Source organism: Tursiops truncatus, chromosome 4, assembly GCF_011762595.2.
Source record: "Tursiops truncatus isolate mTurTru1 chromosome 4, mTurTru1.mat.Y, whole genome shotgun sequence".
Taxonomy (NCBI): domain Eukaryota; kingdom Metazoa; phylum Chordata; class Mammalia; order Artiodactyla; family Delphinidae; genus Tursiops; species Tursiops truncatus.
The window spans coordinates 56,345,757-56,361,701 of NC_047037.1; the positions used below are offsets into that span (position 1 = coordinate 56,345,757).

A 15,945-nucleotide genomic window follows, 5' to 3' on the forward strand; every position below is an offset into this window, starting at 1 on the left:
AATACAATCATGTATTTTTAAAATACTATGAAAAGTTAATAAAAACAGCAGTTTACTACCCCTCGTTTCTCCTGTCCTGTCCCCCTAACCTGTCTTGTCCCATGTCATTCTTCAGAAAAACCATTTTCAGCTATTTTATCTACTTTTTCTATTTACCACCTTATAATAATGGGGTATATATACTCCTGTCTCTTGGTCCACCAATATTTAACATACATTGATTTCCTCTGATAACATGATTTTAACTCTCAATGCCTTCCTTCACCTTATCTTGTCATCCTGATGTATTTAACTATTACTTAGTGCTTTCATTAACCATACTTAGTGCTTTCATTATTATGACCATAAAAGTATTGTTCAACAGTGAAGCAAACAGCGCATATGATTATGTCTTTTCTTGTACAACTTTTGTTGTTGTTTCAATTAAATAATTAAGTCAGTTTAAAATTTTGCTTAGTTAAGGTTGCATCTGAGTCTGTCTTCCCAGAGGCTTCAAACCATCTTTGTAATAATAACTTTCACCTGTAGGATAATTAGTTTGGTTATTTTCCTAAGATACCTTCCTAGAGCCTTCAATTTTTCTGATTTAATCTTCACTGCCCTTTAGGTCTGTTTCACAGCTGTTGTCTTATGACTTCTCTTTGCTCTTATCCTGGAAATTCCCTACCCCTGCTTCCTGTGTTGGAGGCTTGATTTCCCATGTCCCATACCTTCATGGTGTACCCTCTCATTTACAAGACCATACTCTCTAGTGGCTTCCTGAAAAGGGATAACTGAGGGGTAAATTGTTTGAGATTTTACATACCTGAATATGTCATAGTCTACTCCTGTAGTTATGTGGATACTTTTGGTGAGTGTAGAATTCTAGATTGAAAATCATTTTTACTCAGAATGTTTAAAGTATTGCTGCTGTAATATATTCTGGCTTCCCGTTTTGCTATTGCATGATCTAGTGCCATTCTGGCTCCTGATCTTTTATTTGGCTTGTGTGGGGGGTTGGGGGGTGGGTGGGTGTCTTTAGAAGTTATTATTATCTTCCCTTCAGGCCTGGTGTTCTGAAATTTTATGGCACTGTATCTTGGTGTGGGTCTCTTCCTTTATTGTGCTATGCACTCAGTAGGTCCTTGCTTTCTGCAGACTTACATCTTTCAGTTCTTGGACATTTTCTTGCCTTTCTTTTTTGATATTTTCTCTCTTCTGTTTTCATTGTTGTTTCTGGAATTCCTACAAGTCAGATATTAGACTTCCTGAATTGCTCTTTCTGGTTTTTTACCTTTCCCCCCTATTACTCATCTCTTTCTTTTTATTCTGCCTTCTGGAAAATTGCCTTGACTTTAAACGTTTATTGAATTTTTTTTTCAGCTCTTATTCTCTGATTCTTTTTTTCTTACTGGTTCCTCTTCTGGTTAATGATGCAATATCTTCTCTTATCTGAGAATATTTTAATTAGTTTCTTTGACATTTTCTTCTGTCCCATCATTCTCTTTGTTTCTCAGCACTCCTGTTTTGTTTTGGTCTCTGTCTTTAATATTGGAGGCTTCCTCAAAAGCATAAAGATCCTTGGCTGTCATTCATATTTAAAAAGTATTAAAAGCTGATAAAAAGCTCTGACTTTGAGGGCAGAGCTCTTGTCTGTTAGTGGACTGTGCTGTAGGAAATCCTTAAATGTCATGATCTTACTCTATGTTAGTCAGTTTTGGCTTCTTTTCTGGAGAAAAATCTACCATCTCTTATGTGGGGCTACTTATATGTTCTAGAGATTTACTGAAGAAAGGGGCTTTGAATCTCATTAGACTTTCAAATAATCCTCTGGTTTTAGTCACAACTTTACCCTTAGCTATTTCTGTGTCTATTTAAGTCCAAAGACTTTGGGGTTTAGTTTTTCCAGAAACTATGCCTTCTGATTTCCGAAGGATTGGGAAGCCATTGACTACACTAAGAGGAGTTGGAGACCTGAAGTTCTAATAGTTCCAGGTATTTCCTTGTCCTGAACCTTTCTTTCTTTCTTTTTTTAATAGATCTTTATTGGAGTATAATTGCCTCACAGTACTGTGTTAGTTTCTGTTGTACAACAAAGTGAATCAGCCATATGCATACATATATGCACATATCCCCTCCCTCTTAAGCCTCCCTCCCACCCTCCTTATCCCATCCTTCTAGGTCATCACAAAGCACCAAGCTGATCTCTCTGTGCTATGCTGCTGCTTTGCACTAGCTAACTGTTTTACATTCAGTAGTGTATATATGTCAATGCTACTCTCATTTCACTCCAGCTTCCCCCTCCCACCCCGTGTCCTCAAGTCCATTATCTATGTCTACATCTTTATTCCTGCCCTGCCACTAGGTTCATCAGTACCTTTTTCTTTTTTTTTAAATTCCATATATATGTGTTAGCATACATTACTTGTTTTCCTCTTTCTGACTTACTTCACTCTGTGTGACAGTCTCTGGGTCCATCCACCTCACTACAAATAACTCAGTTTTGTTTCTTTTCATGGATGAGTAATATTCCATTGTATATATGTGCCACATCTTCTTTATCCATTCCTCTGTCGATGGACACTTAGGTTGCTTCCATGTCCTGGCTATTGTAAATAAAGCTGCAGTGAACATTGTGGTACATGACTCCTTTTGAATTATGGTTTTCTCGGGATATATGCCCAGGAGTGGGATTGCTGGGTCGTATGGTAGTTCTATTTTTAGTTTTTTAAGGAACCTCCACACTGTTCTCCTTAGTGGCTATATCAATTTACATTCCCACCAGCAGTGCAAGAGGGTTCCCTTTTCCCCACATGCTTTCCAGCATTTATTGTTTGTAGATATTTTGATAATGGCCATTCTGACCAGTGTGAGGTGATAACTTATTGTAGTTTTGATTTGCAGTTCTCTAATAATTAGTGATGTTGAGCATCTTTTCATGTGCCTCTTGGCCATCTGTATGGCTTCCTCGGTGAAATGTCTATTTAGGTCTTCTGCCCATTTCTTAATTGAATTGTTTGTTTTTTTTATATTGAGCTCCATGAGCTGTTTGTATATTTTGGAGATTAATCCTTTGTCCATTGTTTCATTTGCAAATATTTTCTCCCATTCTGAGGGTTGTCTTTTCGTTTTGTTTATGGTTTCCTTTGCTGTGCCAAAGCTTTGAAGTTTAATTAGGTCCCATTTGTTTCTTTTTGTTTTATTTCCAGTACTCTAGGAGGTGGGTCAAAAAAGATCTTGCTGTGGTTTATGTCAAAGAGTGTTTTTCCTCTAAGAGTTTTACAGTATCTGGTCTTACATTTAGGTCTTTAATCCATTTTGAGTTGATTTTTGTTTATGGTGTTAGAGAGTCTTCTAATTTCATTCTTTTACATGTAGCTGTCCAGTTTTCCCAGCACCACTTATTGAAGAGGCTGTCTGTTCTCCATTGTATGTCCTTGCCTCCTTTGTCATAAATTACATCACCATATGTGTGTGGGTTTATCTCTGGGTTTTCTATCCTGTACCATTGATCTGTATTTCTGTTTTTGTGCCAGTACCATACTGTCTTGATTACTGTAGCTTTGTAGTATAGTTTGAAGTTGGGGAGCCTGATTCCTCCAGCTCCGTTTTTCTTTCTCAAGATTGCTTTGGCTATTCGGGGTCTTTTGTGTTTCCATACGAATTGTGAAATATTTTGTTTTAATTCTGTGAAGAATGTCATTGGTAGCTTGATAGGGATTGTATTGAATCTGTAGATTGCTTTGGGTAGTATAGTCATTTTCACAGTATTGATTCTTCCAATCCAGTAACATGGTATATTTCTCCACCTGTTTATATCATCTTTGCTTACTTTCATCAGTGTTTTATAGTTTTCTGAGTACAAGCCTTTCACCTCCTTAGGTAGGTTTATTCCTAGGTATTTTATTCTTTTTGTTGTGATGGTAAATGGGATTGTTTCCTTAATTTCTGTTTCTGATCTTTTGTTGTTAGGGTATAGGAATGCCAGAGATTCCTGGGATTAATTTTGAATCTTGCAACCTTACCAAATTCATTGATTAGATCTAGTAGTTTTCTGGTGGCATCTTTAGGAATTTCTATGTATAGTATCATGTCATCTGCAAACAGGACAGTTTTACTTCTTCTTTTTCCAATTTTTTATTTTTTTTTCTCTGATTGCCATGGCTAAGACTTCCCAGAAATATGTTGAATAAGAGTGGCGAGAGTGGACATCCTTGTCTTGTTCCTGATTTTAGTGGAAATGCTTTCAGTTTTTCACCATTGAGTATGATGTTTGCGGTGGGTTTGTCATATATGGCCTTTATTATGTTGAGGTAGGTTCCCTCTATGCACAATTTCTGGAGAGTTTTTATCATAAATGGGTGTTGAATTTTGTCAAAAACTTTTCCTGTGTCTATTGAGGTAATCATATATGGTTTCTATTCCTTAATTTGTTGATGTGGTGTATCACATTGATTGATTTGCGTATCATGAAGAATCCTTGCACCCCTGGGAGAAATCCCACTTGATCATGCTATATGATCCTTTTAATATGCTGTTGGATTCTGTTTGCTAGTATTTTGTTTAGGAATTTTGCATCTATGTTCATCAGTGATATTGGTCTATAATTTTCTTTTTTGTGATATTTTTTCCTGGTTTTGGTATCAGGGTGATGGTTGCTTCATAGAATGAATTTGGGAGTGTTCCTTCCTCTGCAATTTTTTGGAAGAGTTTGAGAAGGATGGGTGTTAGCTCTTCTCAGAATGGTTGGTAGAATTTGCCTGTGAAGCCATCTGGTCCTGGACTTCTGTTTGTTGGGAAGATTTTAAATTACAGTTTCAATTTCATTACTTGTGATAGGTCTGTTTATATTTTCTACTTCTTCCCGGTTCAGTCTTGGAAAATTGTAACTTTCCAAGATTTGTCCTTTTCTTCGTGGTTGTCCATTTTATTGGCATATAGTTGTTTTTGGTAGTTTCTTATAATCCTTTGTATTTCTGCGGTGTCAGTTGTGATTCCTCCTTTTTTATTTCTAATTTTCTTGATTTGCGTCCTCTCCCTTTTTTTCTTGATGAGTCTGGATAAGGGTTTACCAGTTTTGTTTATCTTCTCAAAAAACCAGCTTTTAGTTTTATTGACCTTTGCTATTGTTTCTTCATTACTATTGCATTTATTTCTGCTCTGATCTTTATGATATTTTTCCTTCTACTGACTTTGGGTTTTCTTCTTCTTTCTCTAGTTGCTTTAGGTGTAGGGTTAAATTGTTTGAGATTTTTCTTGTTTCTTGACGTGAGATTGATTGCTGTAAACTTCCCTCTTAGAACTGCTTTTGCTGCATCACATGTTTTAGGTCGTTGTGTTTTCCTTGTCATTTGTTTCTATGTATTTTTTAATTTCTTTGATTTCTTCAGTGATCTCTTGGTTATTTAGTAGCACACTGTTTAACCTCCATGTATTTGTCTTTTTTACAGTTTTTTTTCCTGTAATTGATTTCCAGTCTCATAACGTTGTGGTCAGAAAAGATGCTTGATACAATTCCAATTTTCTTAAATTTTCCGAGGCTTGATTTGTGACCCAAGATGTGATCTATCCTGGAGAATGTTCCATGTGCACTTGAGAAGAAAGTGTATTCTGCCACTTTCAGGTGGAATGTTCTATAAATATCAATTAAATCTATCTGGTCTATTGTGTCATTTAAAGCTTGTGTTTCCTTATTTATTTTCTGTTTGGATGATCTGTCCATTGGTGTAAGTGGGATGTTAAAGTCCCCTACTATGATTGTGTTACTGTCAATTTCCCCTTTCATGTTTGTTAGCATTTGCCTTATGTATTGAGGTGCTCCTATGTTGGGTGCATAAACATTTGTAATTGTTATATCTTCTTCTTGTATTGATGCCTTGATCATTATGTAGTGTCCTTCCTTATCTTTTGTAACAGTCTTTATTTGAAAGTCTATTTTATCTGATATGACTATTGCTACTCTAGCTCTCTTTTGATTTCCATTTGCATGGAATATCTTTTTCCATCCCTTCATTTCAGTCTGTATGTGTCCCTAGGTCTGACATGGGTCTCTTGTAGACAGCATATATATGGGTCTTGTTTTTGTATCCATTCCCGCAGTCTGTGTCTTTTGGTTGTGGCATTTAATCCATTTACATTCAAGGTTATTATCGACATGTATGTTCCTATTACCATTTTCTTAATTGTTTTTGTTTTGTTTTTGTGGGTCTTTTTCTTCTCTTGTGTTTCTCATCTAGAGAAGTTTCTTTAGCATTTGTTGTAAAGCTGATTTGGTGGTGCTGAATTCTCATCACTTTTGTTTGTCTGAAAAGCTTTTGATTTCTCCTTCAAATCTGAATGAGCTCCTTGCTAGGTAGAGTAATCTTGGTTGTAGGTTTTTCTCTTTCATCACTTTAAGTATATCCTGCCACTCCCTTCTGGCCTGCAGAGTTTCTGCTGAAAAATCAGTTGATAACCTTATGGGGCTTCCTTTGTATGTTATTTTTTGCTTTTCCCTTGCTGCTTTTAATATTTTTTCTTGGAATTTAATTTTTGTTAGTTTGGTTAATATGTGTCTTTGTGTGTTTCTCCTAGGGTTTATCCTGTATGGGACTCTCTATGCTTCCTGGACTTGGATGACTCTTTCCTTTCCTGTGTTAGAAAAGTTTTCCACTATAATCTCTTCAAATATTTTCTTAGACCCCTTCTTTTTCTCTTCTGCTTCCGGGACCCCTGTAATTCGAATGTTGGCGCGTTTAGTGTTGTCCCATAGGTCTCTGAGATTGTCTTCAATTCTTTTCATTCTTTTTTCTTTATTCTGCTCTTTTACAGTTATTTCCACCATTTTGTCTTCCAGCTCACTTATTCATTCTTCTGCCTCATTAATTATGTCACTGATTCCTTCTAGAGTAGTTTTCATTTCAGTTATTGTACTGTTCATCTCTGTCTCTTTGTTCTTTAGTTCTTCTAGATCTTTGTTAAACATTTTTTGTATTTTCTCAATCCATGCCTCCATTCTATTTCTGAGATTCTGGATCATCTTTACTCTCATTACTCTAAATTATTTTTCAGGTAGATTGCCTATTTCCTCTTCATTTATTTGGTCTTGTAGGTTTTTACCCTGCTCCTTCATCTGTGACATATTTTTTTGCCGTCTCATTTTTTTTTTCCCTTTTTTTAATGAGTGCGATTGTGTTCCTGTCTTACTGGTTGTTTGGCCTGAGGCTTCCAACACTGCAGTTTGTAGGCTGTTGGGTAGAGCTGGGTCTTGGTGCTGAGATGATGACTATTCCCTGGGGTCTGAGGTTCTCTGTTAGTCCAGTGGTTCAGACTCAGAGCTCCCACTGCAGGAGCTTCGGCCTGACCACTGGCTTGTGAACCAAGATCCCACAAGCCGCATGGGGTGGTTTGCTTGGGGGTTCTTCCTATCTCCTTGGGCGTCGGGGTCACCCACCAGCATCCAGCAGGTGCCCTAGTTGTCGGGAGATGTGAACTCTGCGTCTTTCCACACTGCCATCTTGACTCCTCCCCTCCCTGGTCCTGAACCTTTCTGAGGTTCTGTGAGAATTGGCTTGCTTATTATCTATAGACAGTTAAATTTAATATTCCTTACTTGACTTACCATTTTTTATTCCCCTGTCTGAGCTATTTGTAAACTACAAAAAAAAAAAAATAGCCCTTTGTCATATATGTTGCAAATATATCTTCCCAGTTTGCCAATGGTCTTACAATTTGGTTTATGGTACTTTTGCCAAAAAATCTTTGACTTTTTAGTCATATTTCTCTATCTTTTTCTGTATGACTTTTCAGTATTGTAGCATTAATATATAAATAAACCATAGTTTTCCTTTATATGAACAATAACCAATTATATAATGGAAAAGAAGAACCCATTCACAAAATTAGCAAGATCACTTATCTGCAAACAGTTATCTGTTATCTGTAACCGTTACCTGTTAATAAGCCATAACAGAACTTACATAAAGAAATCTTTTAAAATTCTACTGAGAAGGCAAAAATTTCTTGAACAGAATACGAAAAGCACTAATCATAAAAGAAAATTAGATAAATAGGACTATCAAAGTTAACATTTTTTGCTCATCAAAAGACAACAGGAGGATGAGTAGACATGCCACAGAATTGAAAAAAATATTCTTAGTACTTACAAGTGACAAAAAAAACTTATTTCCAGAATATATAAAGAACCTGAAATCAACATTTAAAAAAATCAACTATATGGGGCTTCCCTGGTGGCTCAGTGGTTGAGAGTCCACCTGCCGATGCAGGGGACACGGGTTCGTGCCCGGTCTGGGAAGATCCCACATGCCGCGGAGCGGCTAGGCCCGTGAGCCATGGCCGCTGAGCCTATGCGTCCAGAGCCTGTGCTCTGCAACAGGAGAGGCCACAACAGTGAGAGGCCCGCATACCGCAAAAAAAAAAAAAATCAACTACTAAATAAAAATGGGTAAAAGACACAAATAGACATTTCACAGAAGATATACAAATGGCTAATAACACATGAAAAGATTTTCAACATCATTAGTCATTAGTAAATGCAAATTAAAACAATAGTGTTTTAATTTGTAGAGCTATCACTACCTACCCAGTAGAATAGTTAAAATTAAAAAGTGATACCACTAAATAGTTATGAGGATGTAGGCCAGCTGGAACTCTGTTTTATTGCTGGTGGGAATACAAAATGATCAACCACTTTGGAGAACTGGTAGACAGTTTCTTATGAAGTTAAACATAACATTTACCTCATGTGTCAGTTTACTAAAACCAGGTTTGATGGTTTGCTAGGAGGACTCACAGGACTCAGCATGTAGTCATACTCATTGCTGTGATTTATTACAGCAAAGGATACAAAGCTCAATCAGCAAACGGAAAAGGTTCGTTGGGAGAAACCCAGGGGAGACCAGGTGCAAGCTTCCAAGGGTCCTCTCCCAGTATAGTCACGCAAGGTACATTTAATTTCCCCAGCAAGGAGTTGTGACAACATGTGAAATGTAGCCAATCAGGAAAGCTTGTTAGAGATTCAGTGCTGCACAAGTATAGCTTTAGAGGCTGATCCCTCTGCCCAGCACATACCCAAATTTCAGAAGGAAAGCAGGCATTAGAAGTAAACCATATTGTTTCCAATGAACAGTTCAGGTACAGTGAGCCACTCTTATCAGTTAGGGGGTGGAAATCCTCCCAGTATCCAACATCCAAATTCCCAGACACTAACCAAGGGCTAGCTTTGCAAGCAGAACTTTTTAAGGATAAGCAGTCAGTTTATACTCTGTAGAACCCAGCATTTCACTTCTAAGTATTCACCAAACAAAAACATTAAAACAAAAACAATAAAAACTGATGTAAGAACGTCCATAGCCAAAACTGGGAATAGCTCCAACAACTGGAGAATAGATAAACAAGTTGTAGTATATTTTGGAATGCTACTTGGTGATTTAAAGGAACTGATTAGTGATACATTAACAACATGGATAAATCTCAAAAATAATGAAGGAAAAGAAGCCAAGTACAAAAGAGTATATACTGTGTGATTTGATTTACATGAAGTCAAGAACCAGAAATACTAATCTATAATTACAGAAATCAAAATGTGATTGGGGCATAGAGAGAAGTTAACTGGAAAAGAGCATGAGGGGACATTCTGGGGTAATAGAAATGTTCTGTGTCTTGTGTGGTGGTTACACAGGTGTAAAAAGCTATTAAAAATCATCAAACAACATTTACGATATAAGCAGTTCATCGTATGTTAATTATAATTCAATTTTAAAATAACTACTGAGGAACATTGAAAAATAGATGTGGAAATACATACTTGAATAGGAAGATTATTTTGTAAACATGTCAGTTCTATCTCAGCATAAATCAGGTGTTCTTAATCAAAATATGACCAGATTTTGCTTTGAGCTGTTTTTGAACTTAACAAAATGATTCTAAAGTTCATCTGGAATTGAAAGTCAAGTTTAATGAGACTGTGAGGGACTAGAGGGAAGGCATTTGGGTTGAATTTAAAGAATGATTGAAATGGCAATGAATAGGAATGGAGATTGAAGAAAGATCATGGACCCTATTTACAAATGCAAAGAAGACTGAAGAGAAAAGATTGATCCAATAGGATTAGAGTTTGGAGTGTGGGTCAGGAGGGGGAGAGTAAAGGCAGACCATTGTTGTAATGGTTCATGAGGCTTTGAGTTTGAGCTGTTTTGTAGATACTAGAGATTCATCATATTATTTTAATTGAGTAATGGTATAATTAGATGTGTGTTTTAGGTAGCCACTTCTAGTGACACTGTGGATAATGAATTGGGAAGGGGAAAAATTAAATAGTGTATGTTTTCAGGGCTTTTTGCCTTAGTTTATACTGCCCACTTAACCTGCTGTGCCCTCTGTACCTGTCAGAAATCCTTTTCATTTCATCTTATAGAAAGCAATTGCTTAATGAATGCTCATTGAATTATAAACAAGTCATTGTTCCATGTGAGAACTCTTTAAGGCCTAATAGTGATAGAGAAGATGGCCAAAAAAAAAAAAGATGAATTTGAGGGCAGTTTAGTGGATGGAAGTGACGTCATGCAAGAGGAGTTGAGAATTCCAAAGGTTCTAACCTTGGAGATTGAGAGAGTGGTGATGTCATGAAAAATCCCCACATTTGAGTAATAAGCAGAGTAAGAGGTACCAACAAAAGAAACAATTAAAGGAGTCCAGAAAAATACCACAGAAAGATTATTTTGACTTTTTATTGAGGAAACTTTGGGGAAAAACTTTAAATCATTTATAATATTAATAGTTCCTTACCTTTGTAATTTTAAGTTTTTAATTTTGAAGGTATTTTAACATGAGATATAACATATGAACCTGAGAACTTTTTGACATTTACCATTGTAGAAATATACACTTTTAGAATGTTCTCTATGTATACTGTATTGTAGTGACTTTGTAATAGATGCTTGAATAGCGAGAGAGAAGTAGAGAATGTGTGAGTGAACACATGTGTGTATGTGTCTGTATTTTGTCCTGGGAAAATGACATCCTGACAGGACAGAAGAACAAAAGAACAGTATTGAAAATAGCTAGAGTAAAGGTTGTTTTTCTGTCACCACACAACAGATATGGAGAGTAGTAAAAGCAGACAGATGGACAGCTGTGCTAGTTTTGGAGTGTTCTAATAGAGAAAAGAAACATTCTGTTCCTTTTATTCAGAAAATGAATTTCTAGGCTAAATTACTAGTTTCAGTAATAAGTTTCATATTCTGACCAAAGAAACATTTTTTTTTACCCTGGGGATAATGACTCATGCTCTTCTCAGAGTTTTGCTTTTGTGGAAACTAAAGTGCAGTCATAAATACAGCACTGTTACTTGGATCTTAGTGTTAATGATACTATTGTGAGTAGACTAGTGATGGGTAAGAACACTAGTATTGTAAGGCCACTTGTAACAAAGGAACCAAGCACAGGCTTTAATTAGCTGATTCCTAGAGATGTAAAAGTCGTTAAAAATGTAACGTTAAGTTACATTTAAAAGTTATTAAATGTTATTTAATATTAATTAATATTAATAATTATTTAATTAATATTAATATTAATAAATTAATTAATATTAATATTAACATATTAAAACTTTTACATGTAAAAGTTATTAAAAATAAAAACTAATAAGCTAGTTATCATGATTTTGTTGATTATGCTATAAAAATAGAACATACTTTTATCTTTTTTTAAAAAAATACTTCATTGTTTTAAAGACTTTGTGACAGAAGGTAAATTTCTGACTTCCAGTAGAGACAGTGGAGATACTTTATTTTCTTCTGTGCATTCTTTTCTTATATCACTGAAAATTGGTATGAGAGTATCAAATTATAATCACATAGACCATAAAGCAACTATCAAATAATAGAGATTATTGGTATTGACTAGATAAGTTAAAAGTTTATGTTCCAGTTTTAGTTTAACCTTAATCTTGCAATTTAAGAAATAGAGATTTAAACGTGCTCTTTATGTGCCGTAATAAAAGCTCTCATGCTGAATTTTCACCACATCAGGATTCTCCAATGTGTCCATTCCTGTAATAACCATTATTGAGCACATACACAAAAGTCTCTGTTAATGTCCCCCACAGTGTCTCTCTTCAACCTAGGAACTGTCCCGTATCTCTTCACTTTAATCTTTGCAATCGTTCTCTTTCTTGAGATACTACTCCCTAGTGAAGGTTTAGAATTTTAGATCTTTAAGTTCCCTTTTTCAAACTTTCTTATGGCTCCCTCTGTGCATTTATTTTAATTTCAGCAAAATTAACTAATGAATCATAATATGTGAAGCAGTTGTTGGGATAATAATTTAATGACTTACATTCAGTAACCAGTTTTAAAGTTTCTGTCAGTTGATACGTATTAAAGAAGCACTTTAACTTATTGAATTATAAGGTAATTTATTGTTTAACTTTATGCCTTAGGTGATCAACTGATGACATATTAAGCAGCAGTGGATAAAATGGAAATATTCTACTTACTGATCACTTATTTTGCTGTTTATACACAGTTACACCCATTTCAGTTTGTCATTCTCATTGCTCTCATGTTAAGGTATAGTAACCATGATTTCCCAGATACTTGGTACATTGTACTATATCAAGTATACATGAATAGTGTTTGAAAAGGCAAAGTGAAACCCATCTACTAATATTTCTCTTCCATCATTAAATGGATTCTAAAGTATCTTACCCATATTGTGTTGGCTAAAAAATTGAGTTTTTAAAAAAATACCTATGCTTACATGACTACACGTTGTTGTTATCAGTCGTAGGACTGCTTCTCTTCACATCTTGACTAGGTGATGTTTGTGCTGCGGTTAAGCTACCCTCTCTCTGATTGCGCTTCTGGGAGATCTGCATTCCTTTGCTTGCCAGACAGCTATCCTGTATTACTCCAAATTTTGCTTTAGTGAAGTAGCCCTTTTTACCAGATATCAAATACTGAAGTATGATAAATCACTATTAAATACGGTCAATAATTGCTTGCAGGGGAGTTTTTCACTATTACTAGTATAATACTAAAGTATTCTGTTATTGCCAGAAAATGGAGCAGATGGCAAGGAGTTACATCAGAATATAATATTACTGTTTGGTCTTTATCGTTGAAAAAGCAAAATTTTTAAATCAAGTTTCTACTGTATTTCATGTCTTTCATCCAGTGTTGTAGCATCCCTCTTGAACTGTATTGTTACCTGTAGATAGACTTGGGTGGCACTCATTGAACAAATAATACAATATCTTACATTTATTAGAGTATAGTTTGAAGAAAATGGAACATATTTTCAAGTAGCTCTCTATAGGTTTATTTGATTAAGTTCAGTAAAACTAGGGACTGCTTGTTTTGGCCAATAAATTTGGCATGTGAAATAAGCATATTAAAAATAGACATTATATGATCATCTTAAGTGAAATTTAATGAAGTAAAATGTGAGTGCCCTATGCATTCTATGCTTTGTATCTATTCGTAGAATGCCAGTAATATATCAATAGATATGACATAAAAGAAAGAATACTTGAAGAGATTACTATAATGGCCTCTAAGAAAGGTAACCAGTTCAAGGAAAAGGGTGAGATTGTGATATTGGGACTAAAGGTTAATAGCAAGGGCAGATAAATAACTAGACAAAAATGTCAGGGACCTATGTATTGATATGATAACCAAGGTTATGCAGTACATCTTCGGCCAGATTTCCCCAGTCTAATCTAAATTAAAAACTAAAATATATTTTCATGACACTGTATTATACTGATGCTTAATTTTGTAATACAGCCATTGGGGACTATGCCTTAGGATGAATGAAGCTAAAGGTAAGGCCCTTCTAGTATTTTTAGTAAAAGTTCATTGGATAGTACCTGTTTCCACAGAAAATATACTAAAATTAGAATGACAGCAGAAGACTAGCATGGTCCCTGTGTAAGGCTGATACACAGATTCAAGAAGTACTCCATATTTTTAAGTTAATGTTTTTATTTGACTCACCAGCAGGCTGTTTTCCTGCCATAAAGGAAATTGGTGGAGTCCAGTTGTACTTTCTTCTTAGCCTGTGAGTATTCCCAGAATCACCACCATGATCATTGCAGCACATTCCAGACCTTGTCATTCAATTTTGAAAATATTGTCCTTGCAGCAGCCAGTTACAGCAATGATATATAAATATATGCTTTGTTCATTATTTGTGTGTGGTAGTATGTAATAATAATTACAGACACTATAGCTTAAGTTTAATGACACTGCATAAAACTCAGGAAGTAGAGAAATCCATTGGAAACTGTAGACCATAATGAAGCTTTATGATTGGCCCCTCATTCTCTCTCCTAGATAAGTTTGGCCTTGTGACAGATAGTACAATCTATAAAATTTGGAATGTTAAATTGGTAAAAAATGAAAATAATACTACCAAAGTAAAGAGACTTTCTATGAAATATATCTGGATGCAATTAGGTGAATATATTATGTCTGCTAGTACCCCTAGTCAGAGTTGCTAGCTCCAACTTTATTGGATCAAACTAGACTGAAAATTTACTGTGTTGGTATTTAGGGTGTTTTTTTCCTTTCTCTATGGATACTAACTACTTGTTCTGTACAAGGAGGATAGAGCATCTCATTTTACTGAGAAATCTGTAGCTGACACAAGTTTCACTTTGTTTATAATGATAGCTTAAGACTTGTTATGCAGGACTCATCTTTTCATCATTGTCAGGAAAGACCATAAGGTTAATCAGTGGGGTGCAGACAAGTTTCAATACATCTAGACACTAGAGAGGTGCCACCAGAAGGAATAGTAATTGACTAGAAGTCCCAATAGTGACCAAATTATGTCTTCATCCTCTGACATAAGGAAATAAGGTAGCTGTTCATTCTTGATAAAGAGAAGAAAAGACAAAGAACAGTGTGAAGCAAATGTTTTCCAAAAGTTCATCTGCCCTCACCCATAGTAGCAGGAGAACTTGAAAGATGACTGTTGAGATATTCAAAGCCATGGAAAGGCTTATGAGGGCATTATGCTAAACCAGAAAGAAACAAAAATAAAAGAGGAAAAGCTATTTGTAAACTTCAGGAAGAGAAGTTCTCATTCCTGATACGGAAACATCTTGCCTTCAGCTTATTACAGGTCTTTAAAAGAATCAAGTCAAGTGAGCTAGAAGACACATTGCTAGTGTTACCTTTTTCTAGATGTTTTAATTTAATTAAGATGTTTACTGAAGATATTCTTAAACTCTTTAATGAATTTATCTAGATGGGCCCTGGATGATGTACTCTTTTGTCTCTTCAAAGGAGTACATCCAAGTCCCGGATAGGTGTTAGCTTCATTAGTGTAAAAAAGAGTGAAGTTATGTTTTGTGAAGCCCCAGACTTTGGAAAGAAAAAGAGGGGAGAATTAATTTTGATACTGACTTTAAGTTGGAAAGTAGATCCCTTTTATACTTTTTTAAATGAACCCATCAATCAAGAAAGGAACAGTGTGTAGTTAGCATCATCTATATAACTCCAAGTAATAAATAGTAATAAATAGACTTTCTTTCTGAAATATATGGGACATGAGTCTCATTTGTAAAGGGGAATTAGAAAGGACTGTGAGGCCTATTTTTTGGTTATCATCAGTAATAAGTTTGGTTATAAACTTTGACTTCTAAGAGATTAAGCTTTCAGGACCTTTTCTTTTCATCTTCCATGGGAGCTAAAATTTTTGCTTACCAGGAAATTGGAGTAACATTTCAAGAACTGCTCCATATTTTGCATTTCTTTGTAGTAGGCCATGCTTCCTTACTGGGCTGTTCTCTTCATTGATCTCACATTGGTTAAATTTTCATGGAGGCAATCAGGTGCATAATTAGGCTTCTGTTTTCACTGTTGTGTTGAAGTATACTCTTGATTCTTAAATGTAAATACAGCTGCTAAACTTAAATATAGAGTTGTTTCTCTCTGTATATAAAAGATACTACTTTGT

The 15,945-nt window shown here is 35.3% G+C and overlaps 1 protein-coding gene and 1 pseudogene across 2 annotated transcripts in view; both read left to right on the top strand.

Moving 5' to 3' along the window:
* PIK3CA (phosphatidylinositol-4,5-bisphosphate 3-kinase catalytic subunit alpha) overlaps nucleotides 1–15,945 on the top strand; it is a 107,375-nt gene that overhangs the window by 48,114 nt on the left and 43,316 nt on the right. The gene's annotated exons all lie outside the window — the stretch shown is intronic.
* LOC117312315 (U6 spliceosomal RNA) lies at nucleotides 13,853–13,951 on the top strand (annotated as a pseudogene).